This window comes from Pleurodeles waltl, chromosome 5 (genome assembly GCF_031143425.1).
Source record: "Pleurodeles waltl isolate 20211129_DDA chromosome 5, aPleWal1.hap1.20221129, whole genome shotgun sequence".
Classification (NCBI taxonomy): domain Eukaryota; kingdom Metazoa; phylum Chordata; class Amphibia; order Caudata; family Salamandridae; genus Pleurodeles; species Pleurodeles waltl.
The window spans coordinates 1251219845-1251234178 of record NC_090444.1 but is presented as its reverse complement, the minus strand read 5'-3'; the positions used below and the strand labels follow the sequence as shown (position 1 = coordinate 1251234178).

Sequence of the window (14334 nt, the reverse complement as noted above, 5' to 3'; positions counted from 1 at the left end):
GGATACCCAACCTCCCTCCCCCTAAAACCATATCGGGACCCAGTGGATAGGTCTTTGGGACTGCAAGCTGCCTGGGGAGGTGGGCCATGTGCCACCTCCCTCTAAAATCAAATTTCGGACCCGAGTGGGTGGGGTCCTCGGGGCCAAGAGTGGTGAGGGGAGAGAGGCCTGCATACTGTCGTCCCCCTTACAAATATGTTGGGACCCCAGGGATGAGTCCCCAGTGGGAGAAAAGCAGGCAGGGGAGGGGGGCCATGTGCCATCCTCCACATAAATAAGGGAAACAATCGCCCATCTCGGCCCTAGCCCACACTGGTTTTTTTTTATATACAAACATGGGAGCCAGCATTTCCTTTTTTTAAAAACAAAATAAATAAAATGCATTTTTGGCCCCTACCCCGTTCCCTTATGTCTTTTTTTTAAAAACTTTTTTTAGGACTCGGGACTGAGTTCTGAGTCCTAATATTGCTGCCACCACATCTTGTTTGACGTTGTGGCAGCCAATCAGCTTGAGGTCTGAGGGATCCACGGAAGCTCCATGTCGCTAGATGTACAATGTCTTTGAGCATTACAGCAAATCACAAAAAGCACTCTTGCTGGACCAAGATCTAGCTTTCTGCCAGTTTTGGTGTAAATCCGTTCAGTGGTTTAGCCTCTAGCTGTGTTTAAAATTCTTATGGAAAAATGAATTAGGAAAAAGTGTTTTGGGATACCCCTTTTTTCTTGGTCCCCACTTGACAGATCATCCCCAAACTTTCCATGTATGAAATAGTCAAAATAGTAGCACTTTTTTGGAAAGTTTTTGGGAGATTTGTCAAACTGTGCCAAAGTTAGCAACACAAAAAATGCATTTCCTATGGAAACAATCCTAAATATACCTACCCAGTGGCAAACGCCACTGGGTAACATATGTCTATATACATTGTTTTAATGTAAAGTAACATGTGCATCGCCGTGCACAGTGTGGGCTCTGCGCCCAACTGCCCACAGCCAACCAACCTCCTGCTGAGCATGCCTTTGGCCATGTGCGCTGTGGGTTTGAGCGCATGGCCTGGCTGCTTCATCACTAAAGCATGCTGGTTTTCAGTATGTCACCACTTTTCTCTCCTACTTTTGACCTATAATCTGGTTTGATTTGTTAACTTCCAATGTTTTTTTCAAAATGTTTTATGTATTATTTGTGTGCTTATTTTAGAATATTATAATTGCTATCACTGGTTCTTTTTTTCATTCTTTTTCATTTACTGCTTAACTCCTAGGGCTTCTCCCCTGTAGTGCGGAGCCCTTCATACGGGCAGTTCATGCTTTCCAAAAAATGTATCCAAGCCACATTTGTATCCATTTTCCCACATCCTGGGATTCTAAAGAAAAAATAGGGTTTGCAAATTCCCCTGTAGGGAATTGAGAAAATAGCTGTGCCAATATCAGAATCTTTTCAGCTTTCAAAAATAGGCTGAATTGTTAAAGAAAACCATTTTTGCCACAGTTTTTGCATGTTTATAACTGGTAGTCCATTTTTCCTATTTTTCGCTGCTTCAACCTACTTCTAGTTTATGGTCGAAACAGGTGTGAAACCTGTGGTTGAACTCAGAAAGCTATATGTTTCTGAAAAGTAGAATTTTCAATTCAGCAGTGAGTCATTTGGGTTGATTGCTCATGGTTTTCCAGAAAGCTGTAAAAATAATGAAAATAAGTTGGAAACAACTGCAATTGGTGACAACATTTGCATCTGCAATTTTTTGCCTCAATAGCTAATTTACAAAAAGTAACATACCATTATGTCTGTCATACACTTCCTGTCACTAGGATATATGTTTGTGGGTTGTCCAAAAAACATGCAATACCCAGAGCCAACAACTGAGCTGAACCATGTAGTGATGTGTACTGATCATGTAGCAATTCATATGATAAAATCTAATGAATCAAAAATGGGTATTAACAGATACCCATGTCTTTTTTTAAATGTGCACAACATACTGAGTTTAGGAATTGTAGGTATTTGTACATTTCTGGATTGGGGTTACCCAATATATTGTATGATTCAGACGGCAGTGTGATCTTTCTTGTAAAATAGCCTACATTTTGAAGCCAATAATGGAGCCAAATTAAAACCATAATAACAATAGATATACTATCCTGTGTTCCCACACTCCTCCCAATAACAATGGTGCCACAAATGTGTGGCTTAGCCTAGCATCCGCAACACAAAAGATCATAATATGCAACATGGAGACATAAACATTTCTTGTCAGACTAGTGACCTGTTTGGCGATGGGGGTAACTATGAAATTTGGGCCTGGCTTGGCCGCCAATCAGACAAACCTACCAAACCTGGACTGAATACTAGACCCCTAGAAACAACTTGGGTGACTTGACTTGTGTTAATCCTGCTACCTTTTCTTACCTAAAAACCTCAAACCTTTGCAAAATACGTAGAAATATTTTCCTCACATTTCTATGAGCAAAAGTTCCAGAATCAGTGGGGATCCTCAAACTTCCTACCATCCAGCATTCCCACACTTGTCCCGATAAAAATGGTACCTCACTTGTGTGCATAGGCTTAGGGCTTGCAACAGGAATGGACCAAACTAGGGACCATGCAAGTCAATATGGTCTTCTTAGGGTCCCTGGTTTGATTTGTTACTGGTACGTGCTAGCCACATCCACACAGGTGGGGCAGTTATTTTGGGTTGTGGCATGGCCAGATGCCAGGATGGTTTGGTTCCACCCCTTTTTGCCCCATGGTCAAATCTCTGCTGTGTAGATGGCATTCTACCCCTCAGAGGCATAGTGGAGCAAACCTTATTTGGAACAAAATCCGTTCCCGCCTCCCAGAAGGAGGTAGAAATACTGTATTTCTCCTTTTGGAGTTGAAGTATTGCCAGGTACAGGTTGTGCTGCCCACCTCTTTTTTGCCCCATTGATAAATTCCTGGTGTTTAGTGGGCCTTCTACACCCATGGAGGGCAGATATGCGGCATACCCCCAATCTGTCCACTAGGGGCAGAAAGGCTGTATTTCCCCTTTAGGTGTGCGGGCATAGCTTAGTGCCAGCGTAGGAAGCCTTGATCACTTGTTTCTTCCATCATGGAGAACTCCCTGGTGTATAGTGGGCTCCCTGCCACCCCCAGGGTGGTAGATTGGAGATAGATATCCCCAATATGCCACTGGTGTGTGGAAAGACTGTTGCACCATTTCTAGGGGGAGCGGGAGTACAACCCCTTACTTGCATGGGCCACCCACCTCTTATGTTCTTTGGCAGAAAGACTGATCTCTTCTAGCTGTGTTCTAGGGTAGGGGCTAGTGTGCCTCACCTCGGGGGTAAAACCATAGGGAAAACAAAAAGACAGTTTCACTCATACTGGGGTGGGATACAGCCCAATAACTGGGTCAAACAACCCTCCTCTTCTTTTTTTGGGGGGGGGACTTATTCCTGGGTGTCTAGTGGGCTTTATAACCCCCAGAAGGGCAGATTGGGGCTGTAACCCTCATCAGCTGCCCAGGGGGAGCAGAAAGACTGTTGTGCTCAGGAGGGGGCATAGGCCCATGCTCTGTGGGGGCCCATGCCTCAAAAACAAATTCCCTGGTGTCTATTGGACTTTCTGCCCCAGCAGCAGATTCAGGGTTAAAAACCCATAATCCGCACCCATAGAGGTAGACAAAGTGTATGGCCCATTTTTGGTGTGGGGGCTCAGCCTGATGCTTAGGCAGACCAGCCCCAGCCCACCCCCTTTTTTAATTCATATATGTTTTCCTGTTGCCCAGCTGGCTTTCTGAGCCCACGACTGGCAGACTTGGGGTAAATGTGCACATTCACCTTCTAGGGAAAGCAAATAGACTGGTGTACTCAGTGGGGAGATCAGAGAGCTTCATTATCACACGTGGATCATTTTGCAAACCTTTTTATAGCTTGTCATTGGGTTTTTCTTGAATTGCCTCTCTTATTGCCATTATTTGTGTCCTCTGTTAATCACTTCAGATCTTTCATCACCAGTTCATAAAACACATCAACTGCATCATGTGGTGTGCTAGATAGAAAGCATGATTTTGACTTGAACTCACTTTTGCTGGGTTTTCCTGTTATGATCCCCAGTTCCTTTTCCAGTTCAAATGGGTCTAATGTTAAGCCGTCTATGCCATTTTTCAGTTCCCCTAACATGCACAAATGTTGTTAGTCAAGTACCTCAATGTGGGCTCCTCAAGACAGAGGGCCTGATTTAGATATTGGCGGATGGGTTACTCCATCACATCAGTGACAGAGATCCCATCTGCCAAAATCTAAATCCTATTATGTCCTGTGGGATTTAGATTTCGGCTGACGGGATATCTGTCATCGTTGTGACGGAGTAACCCGTCCGTCAATGTCTGAGTCAGGCCCAGAGTCTTACAGGGTTTTTCGTTACCGTTAAAGGCATATACTTCCATTATGTTTAATTTTCTGATATATAAAAACAAATCCATCCTTGTTCTTTTAATGTCTAGATCGGTCTCTGGGAGGAACAAAATTCCCAAAGTTAGAACTTCCTCTTCGGCTCTTGTTATCAGATGGTTAGATAGATTGATGATGTTGGGTTATTTGCTCTGCTTTCATTATATACACACCCACACACTTACAATTTACTGTGAAACGTTTGATAACCAAAGGTTATCACAATATCATAACTATTCCACCTTTCTTTAGAAAAAATCCAAAGTTCTATTAATAAAACAAAGTCAAAATTATGTTATGGTTCCAAATCAAAACTTAAAAAAAAATCCCATTTGTAAGCTGCACAAACCATAACTCATGCTGCTGTTATGCGCTACTCAGGACTTTACAGGTATCATCACTGATGACACCTCAAATTACCCCTTATCTGTCCTGAAGTGATAGGGACCTTCCCTCCTTTACACAAAGTTAGAGACCCTGGCAAACATCTGTTTTAAGTGTATCCCTCCATCCTGGGTTTATCTCTGATAATCCTGATCATCCTTGAAGCACTCCCTCCACCCTTGTAGCAGCACCCTCTCTCGGAACTATCTGGACAGTCTCATGCTCACCTTGTGTCAGTGTTCCTCCTAGGCTCCCATGAGTCTACCAGATGCTGTCATAACTTCTGGAGGCAGTTAGCCAAAATGTCCTTCATAATTAAATAGTGCAATTTACGATAACTTCACACATTTCTGCCATGTACGTAGCCACATAATGCCTTTAAGGAGGTATTCACAAAATCTTTCCAAGACTCATAAGACTCTTTTGTGCTTTCCCGGAATTTTCTAAGGTATTTCTGAGGTGATAAATTGAAACCGACTCAATAGCATTTCTTTCATGTGCATTGAGAGCTTTGTGTGGTGTCATGTCATCCTTCCTGTCTCTTTTGCTCCCCTTCTGTTTGGTACATGGAGCATGATAGCTCGGAGAATTTATACCATTTCTCTGTATCACCAGTCACGTAGAGGATACAACATATTTGGGCAAGTAAGAATTTATTTTCCCCACTTCTGCACTTCCACTCAGTGAATACTTGCTTTCACCATGAGCAGTGAGTACTGGAGTCTGCTAGCAATCAAGTTCCATATTTTACATTTTCTGTTCATGGGCCAGAGTGAGCTTTCACGTCTATGGCTCTTTTTCTTTCTGCAAAAGCCATTTTCTCTCCTCTAGAGGCAAATAAACCAGGTATATTTTTAAATCACCATGCTGATAGACAGACTGCGATCTGAAACGGTGTGCAGGAGACCAGGGACAGTGCAGGAGAATAGGTATGTGCTGTAGGCCTTCCCCTTCACATCCTCTTCTGCTTCTCCTCATCTGCTAGAGTGATCTGTACCTACCAGTTATGCTTATTTCCATGCTCCAAGGGACTTCTTCAGCTCAGGCTTCCTTGGCCACATGTCGAGCAGGAGCCCGCTTTCCCAGTACTAGTCCTATATAACTGTTACTGACATTACTGAAAGGTCAACCAGATCAATCTTCAGAAAGCCACACAAAATCTAGCTTTATCTAATCAAAATTAAAAATGAATCAATCAAAAATTAAAATTTGCCAGTTATACATCAACATAGTGCAGCTCCAAATTTGGCATGAGACTTTTACATTTCCAACAATTAAGGGTGGAGTTGCTAAGCAAACACGTCCTTAATAACTGCATGTTACCAATTTAGGAAATCAGATTGTTCAGTTCTGTGGCAGAGCATTCTCACTCTCTAGATCAGCTGTGACTACAAAATAATGTATATAGACCATGTCTAGAATGTAGCTTTCTATAAATCCAGAGCTTACCCTTGGTCTTTCTCAGTGAACATTGCATATGGTACATAGACACCAAAACAATATTAAAGGTAAGAAATAAAATGAGGACATAGTATCAGAATACGATAGAATATTCTGTGTGATAAATGTTGTTACCAAAATATAATTTACAAAAATATCAATCTGTTGAAGTTAATAATATACACACAATCGGACCATATTTTTGTAAACAATAATTTCGAACTTGATATTTTTGTCAGATTATATTTCTGTAGAAGATATTTTGGCATACGAACCAAATAGGGTAAAGTTCTCAAACCAATTGAATTAAAATGAATAAACTGACAACGGAAACTGGCTGTAGGGATCAGAACTTATGAAATTACTAAAACAGTGCCTTAGAAAACAGAAGGAACCAAAAATACATATGTCAAGGGGGTGTTGCGAACTGTGAGAAAGGCATCTTCAGAAGCCAGCCCGGACAGGCAATAGGTTCCACTCAGTCACGTTTTATGGAGGAGCAGGACTTAGGCACCCTTAGTAGCATAGAGACCAGGCAAAGTTGCTTTAACTTACTCAAAAAGAGTTTTACCTTTGCACTTAGAATGTTGTGTAGGAGTCAAAAATCTTAAGTGGCCCACAGTTTGAAGCTGTGGTTAGGCAGAGCTCCATGAGAACTGATACCTTCCTTTTGTGGTCTTACTGTAGCCTCAAACTTTGTGCTGAAAAGCTCTGACAGGGATGGACCCAGAAAGTGTAGATCAACGGTACTCAAAGTACGGCCCGCGGGCCGCCAGCGGCCCCACGGACCTAGCTTGGCGGCCCGCGAGACGCACACCAAACGCCACATCATAATGGCAGCAGTATGTAAACATAGAAGAGGGCCGCGGGAGCATGCTCCCGCGGCCCTCCTCTGTTTACATACGGCGGCCATTGTTTATGGCGTTGCCCTGACGATCCTGGAAGCCAAAGCCCCATAAAAGTCAGCGCTTGCAGCTAACTTTTATGGGGCTTTGGTCGTCTGCTTCCTGTCACCGGCTCCACGTCTGCTGCCCGCCTGCCTGCCTGCTGTTCCACATTTGTGGCATCTTTACAGTGCTTTGAGTCAGGTAAGGCTCTTTGGTTATTTATTTATTTGTTTTTAATGTAGTGTGTGTTACTGGGGTAGGCGTGAGAGCAGATTGCGCTGTGTGTGTGCGCTGTGTGTGTGTGTTACTGGGGTAGGGGTGAGAGCAGATGGCGCTGTGTGTGTGTGCGCTGTGTGTGTTACTGGGGTAGGGGAGAGAGCAGATGGCGCTGTGTGTGTGCGCGCTGTGTGTGTTACTGGGGTAGGGGTGAGAGCAGATGGCGCTGTGTGTGTGCGCTGTGTGTGTGTGTTACTGGGGTGGGGTGAGAGCAGATGGCGCTGTGTGCAGATGGCGCAGTGTGTGTTACTGGGGTAGAGGTGAGAGCAGATGGCACTGTGTGTGTTACTGGGGTAGGGGTGAGAGCAGATGGCGCTGTGTGTGTTACTGGGGTAGGGGTGGGAGCAGATGGCGCTGTGTGCAGATGGCGCAGTGTGTGTTACTGGGGCAGGGGTGAGAGCAGATGGCGCTGTGTGCAGATGGCGTAGTGTGTGTTACTGGGGTAGGGGTGAGAGCAGATGGCGCTGTGTGCAGATGGTGCAGTGTGTGTTACTGGGGTAGGGGTGAGAGCAGATGGCGCTGTGTGTGTTACTGGGGTAGGGGTGAGAGCAGATGGCGCTGTGTGTGTTACTGGGGTAGGGGTGGGAGCAGATGGCGCTGTGTGCAGATGGCGCAGTGTGTGTTACTGGGGTAGGGGTGAGAGCAGATGGCGCTGTGTGTGTTACTGGGGTAGGGGTGAGAGCAGATGGCGCTGTGTGCAGATGGCGCTGTGTGTGTTACTGGGGTAGGGGTGGGAGCAGATGGCGCTGTGTGCAGATGGCGCAGTGTGTGTTACTGGGGTAGGGGTGAGAGCAGATGGTGCTGTGTGCAGATGGCGCTGTGTGTGTTACTGGGGTAGGGGTGGGAGCAGATGGCGCTGTGTGCAGATGGCGCAGTGTGTGTTACTGGGGTAGGGGTGAGAGCAGATGGTGCTGTGTGTGTTACTGGGGTAGGGGTGGGAGCAGATGGCGCTGTGTGCAGATGGCGCAGTGTGTGTTACTGGGGTAGGGGTGAGAGCAGATGGCGCTGTGTGTGTTACTGGGGTAGGGGTGGGAGCAGATGGCGCTGTGTGCAGATGGCGCAGTGTGTGTTACTGGGGTAGGGGTGAGAGCAGATGGCGCTGTGTGCAGATGGCGCAGTGTGTGTTACTGGGGTAGGGGTGAGAGCAGATGGCGCTGTGTGCAGATGGTGCAGTGTGTGTTACTGGGGTAGGGGTGAGAGCAGATGGCGCTGTGTGTGTTACTGGGGTAGGGGTGAGAGCAGATGGCGCTGTGTGTGTTACTGGGGTAGGGGTGGGAGCAGATGGCGCTGTGTGCAGATGGCGCAGTGTGTGTTACTGGGGTAGGGGTGAGAGCAGATGGCGCTGTGTGCAGATGGCGCTGTGTGTGTTACTGGGGTAGGGGTGAGAGCAGATGGCGCTGTGTGCAGATGGCGCTGTGTGTGTTACTGGGGTAGGGGTGGGAGCAGATGGCGCTGTGTGCAGATGGTGCAGTGTGTGTTACTGGGGTAGGGGTGAGAGCAGATGGCGCTGTGTGCAGATGGCGCTGTGTGTGTTACTGGGGTAGGGGTGGGAGCAGATGGCGCTGTGTGCAGATGGCGCAGTGTGTGTTACTGGGGTAGGGGTGAGAGCAGATGGCGCTGTGTGTTACTGGGGTAGGGGTGGGAGCAGATGGCGCTGTGTGCAGATGGCGCAGTGTGTGTTACTGGGGTAGGGGTGAGAGCAGATGGCGCTGTGTGTGTTACTGGGGTAGGGATGAGAGCAGATGGCGCGGTGTGTGTGCGCGCTGTGTGTGTTACTGGGGTAGGGGTGAGAGCAGATGGCGCCGTATGTGTGCGCGCTGTGTGTGTTACTGGGGTAGGGGTGAGAGCAGATGGCGCTGTATGTGTGCGCGCTGTGTGTGTTACTGGGGTAGGGGCATTGTTTTGAAAAAGGGGGTGGGGTGGTTGTTCCCCCTCTAAGCCCCGCCCCCTCTAAGCCCCGCCCCCCGCTGTCACTTCAGTGCGGCCCTCGGCCGCAAACCATACTGCAATTTTGGCCCCCGAGAAAAAGTTTGTGAGTACCCATGGTGTAGATGCTAAAAGTGCATTTTGGGGTATTCATGGGAAATTGTACTGATTCTCTAAAGGTATTAACTTCCTAAGCCACTATCTTTAAAAAAAAAAATCATAATATCTTCCATGGTGCAGCTCTGGATACCAAGACACAAGTGCGAGTAGGGAAACAGTTCTTTTAATTAGCCAAATTTCCTCTTACCCTTTGTGGTCTTGGTTTGCTTCCATGTAGATGCAAATATCTCTGTTCCTTGGAAATTCCAAAATGTCCAAGTCCAAGCAGAGAGGTGTCAAAGCAAACAAGCTTTTACCAGTTGGATTCTGGACCCTTTTTTTCTTGTTATCCAATAAGAGGGCAGCTTGCTGGCTGCAATGTCAGATTTCTATCTAGTAAGTTGTCTTCTCTTTTCTCTGTTCCAGTCCAGTGCGTAACTTTTTGCCGTTCCTATAGAATGTACCCAGCTGTTATTGGCGAACTTTCTTAAACACATTGAGTTAGATTTCCTCTACAGGCTCCTGCTGACTCTGTTCCTGGTTCTCAAAATGGATTTATAGCTATCACAGGCCTTCAATGCTATGCCCTCAAGTTTTGCGAAACGGCTGAAATTTTAGAGTTTTTGGATTTGATCCAACTACGAATGTAACTAGCAGAAACGTTTCAAACAGACAGTGATACTTTGACCCTGAGCTCTGTGGTTGTCAATCGAATGTGAAGTTGCCTGTTGTTTGTGTACATTTGGAAATGCAGATTGAACTGAGAGATAATTAGGGCCGATGGTATCAGCTAAATCTTGAATAATTGGGAACAGAGGAGACTCAAGTTAATCTTGAATAATTGGGAAAAGAGGAGAACCCCCTGCAGAACCCACCTAAGAAATGTTTCACAAATGAAGAGGAGTAACCAATTTTGTTTTGTAGACTTGTCATTTGGTAAAAAGAAGTGACGTCATTGGGCTGGGGGGCAGTTTTGAAGATTCCAGCAATTTTCCAAATTCTCCACTAGTATGTATAATACAACTCTGTTGTGACTAAGGAATTTTATTTTTCTTAATTTTTTATATGGTGTGAGAATGACTCGTCTATGTATTACTACATTTAAGTTAGCAAAAAATAGATTAAGGTGTGCAGCTGCTCATTTGTAGCACGGAACTTAAGCTCATGTTACCTTTTAAATTTAAGTGTGTGCATAGCTTACATTTCAGGTTTAAACACTGGGTCACTGCCCTAACTTTTTCAAAGCACCACTACAGCAGGCATCCACTTTGTTAAATCATGCACTGGTTGCCACAGGGCAATACTTAATCTGCGAGTATGATGTTTGCTCCAAACGTGAGTGAGGAAATATTTCTGAAGGATCACATTTGGAATTTTATGTTTGGGCAGCTTCCATTTATCCAGACTTTATATCTGGCTTATAAAAAAATGAAAATATGCTAATTTAAATGTAGAAATATTTTCCAGGTCTAGTAAATGACACATGCAATTTGAGACTGTTTAGCAGGCCGAATCTGGTCCGAGGTCACAATTACTAGCTATGAAGTATACACAAATCAGACAAATTTAGTTGAGACATGGAAAAATAGAGGATTTCCTAGAGTTGCTGAAATATGAGCTATTATGTGAAGTTCACAAGTTAATCAGAAAAGGAGCAGTGGACTCACCTGATTGCCTCTCAGTGACACAAACGAGATCACAGAATTGAGCGTGAGCAAGCAACAGAGTACGTATATGAAATATGAGATATGGGTAGACTCTGACTCAGTAACATTTGCAATTCAAGGAGTCAATAATAGGGTTGCATGAATCAGGAGATAAATGGATACTTAGAACTATCAAGAATTCGAAAAGCCAAGTGAATTATGAAAATGTAGAGAGCTTGATACCTTGTTAAGCCTCCAGTGGTTGCACACATTGTGGATGCTTGTCAAGTAGATTTGTATCAGTATCCTGCTGCCATCCAGGTTGCTGCAGCCAAACAGCCGTCTTTGGTAGCAGACTGGTGCGGAGGTGACAGGGTAGACCAGAAGATATAAATTGGTCGACAGCCACTTAAGCAGAATTACTATTTAAAACCTTCTGCCCGGAACTCTATCAATTGTTTTCTAAATACCATGTCCTAGGGCTGTGTTGTAATGTTCCTATTTCTTTTAATGTTATGTTCCTAGCATGCATGCGCTAGGTCTGGAACCTCCGTGACATCAGAACTCACATTCTGGAGCCTGGTTGACACTGATGTTCCAGGCACTGTCGGCAGATAGATTCGGTGTCGGTTGGGTCGTGGAGCAGCGGTTTCTTCCTTGGGTTGTTTATGAATAAACCCTTTTCCACCTGAACTTGATCGTCTCTCTAATCTGTACCAACAACGAACTTAACACTGGCGACGAGGGAAGCAAACAACCCAGAACCCACAGATTTACCTTCGTGCAACATTTCGAGCTGCGCTGTCAGCTAACCGGACGTTCCTTGCCGCTGTTTCCCGTTCTTCATTTCGAGAAGTTTTCTGGCACTGCTGGGGGTATCGATAGTAGCTAATCCGGTGTTGTTCGTGTGGATTAGCCTCCGCGTGTGACGCTGTTTGCTCTAGAGACTTCAGACGTCAGCTGATGCCTACCGTTTCCTGAGACTGGTGAGAGCGTAGCGTTCACCGCAACATGGAGAGAGGTTTCCTTTAGATGTGGACAGTATTCAAGTGCGCTGCCTGTATTTTCCTTTAGTGTGACCTGGGGGACAGACTGTTTTCTTATGGTATTGATTTATCAAGGAAGCCCTCCCTCGCGCTCATTTTTTTTTTTCTCTTTATTGGAACGTTATTGGTTCGGAGTCACGTGCTTTCCTGACTCAGCAGTTGTTACGGGGATCCTTGAACCTCTGTAAATAAACTAGACTGATTCCACTTCCACAAGAAGACTTGAACTGCTCGCTTTTATTTCCTTATTGGAGCAATAGTGGAAGCATTTTTGGAAGGAACTTAGTTTAACCACTATATATTTTTTTTTCTTTCTTTGTTGTGTTGGAATCTTAACTGCTCGCTGTGTTTTCCTGGTGTGAGGAATAGAATAAAGTGTCATTCTCCACACAGTTTGTATTCCAGATGCAATTTTGCATTTAATTGCCATGGCTACACCTACTATGTCCCAACCACCTCCTTTCTTACTGGACAAAGGCGACCCCATTCTTCCATGGAAACGGTGGAAAAATCTTTTTGATTCTTACCTAATAGCTATAGGTGGAGAAAAATTCTCCCCAGCTAGGAAACAAGCGGTTCTTCTAAACAATCTAGGAATTGAAGGCAGATGTGTTTATGACAGTCTAGAACTTTTGACCATAGGTGGAGCGGATGGCGAACCTAGAGACGTTTATGAGATGTCGGTAGCAACAATGACAAGAGCAACATAGATTCTGTCACTGGAAATAGTAACAAGGTTGTTTTATATGTTGGACAGGAGATTGATCAAATTGAACACAACACTAGTATAGTAGATGGGGGACCGGTGATCATGCCTGAGTGTATCATTAGACTTGATAATAGGACAGTTACTGTTCTAGCAGACTCGGGTTCTCCCTATACAATGGTTGGTGATAAGAACTGGCAGGCAATTTTTGGAGAGACTCTAGATTTTCTAAGTAAACCTGACATAAACCTTATCAGTTATGGGGGTGCCAAAATAGAGGTAGTTGGGTACAAGGTCATGAAAATTCAGTTCCGAGATAGAGTTACTGTAGGGAAGGTTTATGTAGCCAAACGTGGCAATAATCTGTTAGGTTGGCGTCACCAACGGGACATGGGTATTAAGTTAGATCCAAATTCAGATGACCAAGTTATGGTGGTGAGTAATGCAAATGACTCGATGGAGATTTTCAAGGAGTTCCCAGGTGTGTTTAGCGAAAAGTTAGGTTGTTTGGCAAGTTTTGAACACAAGATCATTCTTAAGAAAAATGTAACCCCAGTAGTACACAAAGTTAGAAGAGTACCAAAGTTGATGTTAGAACCTCTCAAAGCAGAACTTAACAGATTAGTAGAGGCAGGGGTGATTGAAGAGATAGAATCTTCGGAATGGTTGGCCCCTGTCGTATTGGCACCGAAGGATAACGGGAAGCGGATCCGCATGTGTGTAGATCTCAGAGATCTTAATAAGTATATTTGGGTGGATCGTCAACCCCTACCTAATATTACTGAAGAGTTGTCATGTCTTGGTGGTTCTAAGGTGTTTAGTGTGTTGGACTTATCCTCGGCTTATCACCAGATTGTTTTGCACCCTGAGTCCAGGCACCTCACATCCTTTGTAACACCTTTGGGGGCTTATCAGTTTTTGAGGATGCCTTTTGGTCTGGCCTCTGCAGCTGCATGTTTTCAACGTATTATGAAAACGATTTTAAAGGGGATTTCCGGCACATTATGTTTCCAGGATGATATATTAGTTCATGGTAAAACAGTGGATGAACACGACAAGATTTTAAGAAAAGTTTTGAGCAAGTTAGCGGGGGCTGGACTCACGGTTAAGAATGAAAAGTGTAGATTTAGAGTCACTTCTGTGACATACTTGGGTCATACTATTTCTGGTGAAGGGATCAGACCCAAACTAGAGTTAGTTGATTCTATAATTCATGCACCAGAACCCAAAAACAAAGATGATGTGAGGTCATTTCTAGGATTGGCGGAATATTACTCTAAATTCATTCCCAATTTTTCCAGTGTGACGCAACCGTTGAGAGCACTATTGAAGAAGGGTTGCATATTTGTCTGGGAGAAGGAATGTGTGACTGCTTTCTCGTTTGTAAAGAACTGTATTGGAAAGATGCCCACCTTGGGGCATTTTGATGTGTGCGCCAAAACCTATCTGTACACTGATGCAAGTATTAAAGGTTTGGGGGCTGTGCTTATCCAAAA

At 44.7% G+C, this 14334-nt stretch overlaps 1 protein-coding gene across 1 annotated transcript in view; it reads left to right on the top strand.

Annotated features, from left to right (window-relative positions):
* The window catches only part of GABRR2 (gamma-aminobutyric acid type A receptor subunit rho2), a 504265-nt gene that overhangs the window by 363935 nt on the left and 125996 nt on the right, over window positions 1–14334 (top strand). The gene's annotated exons all lie outside the window — the stretch shown is intronic.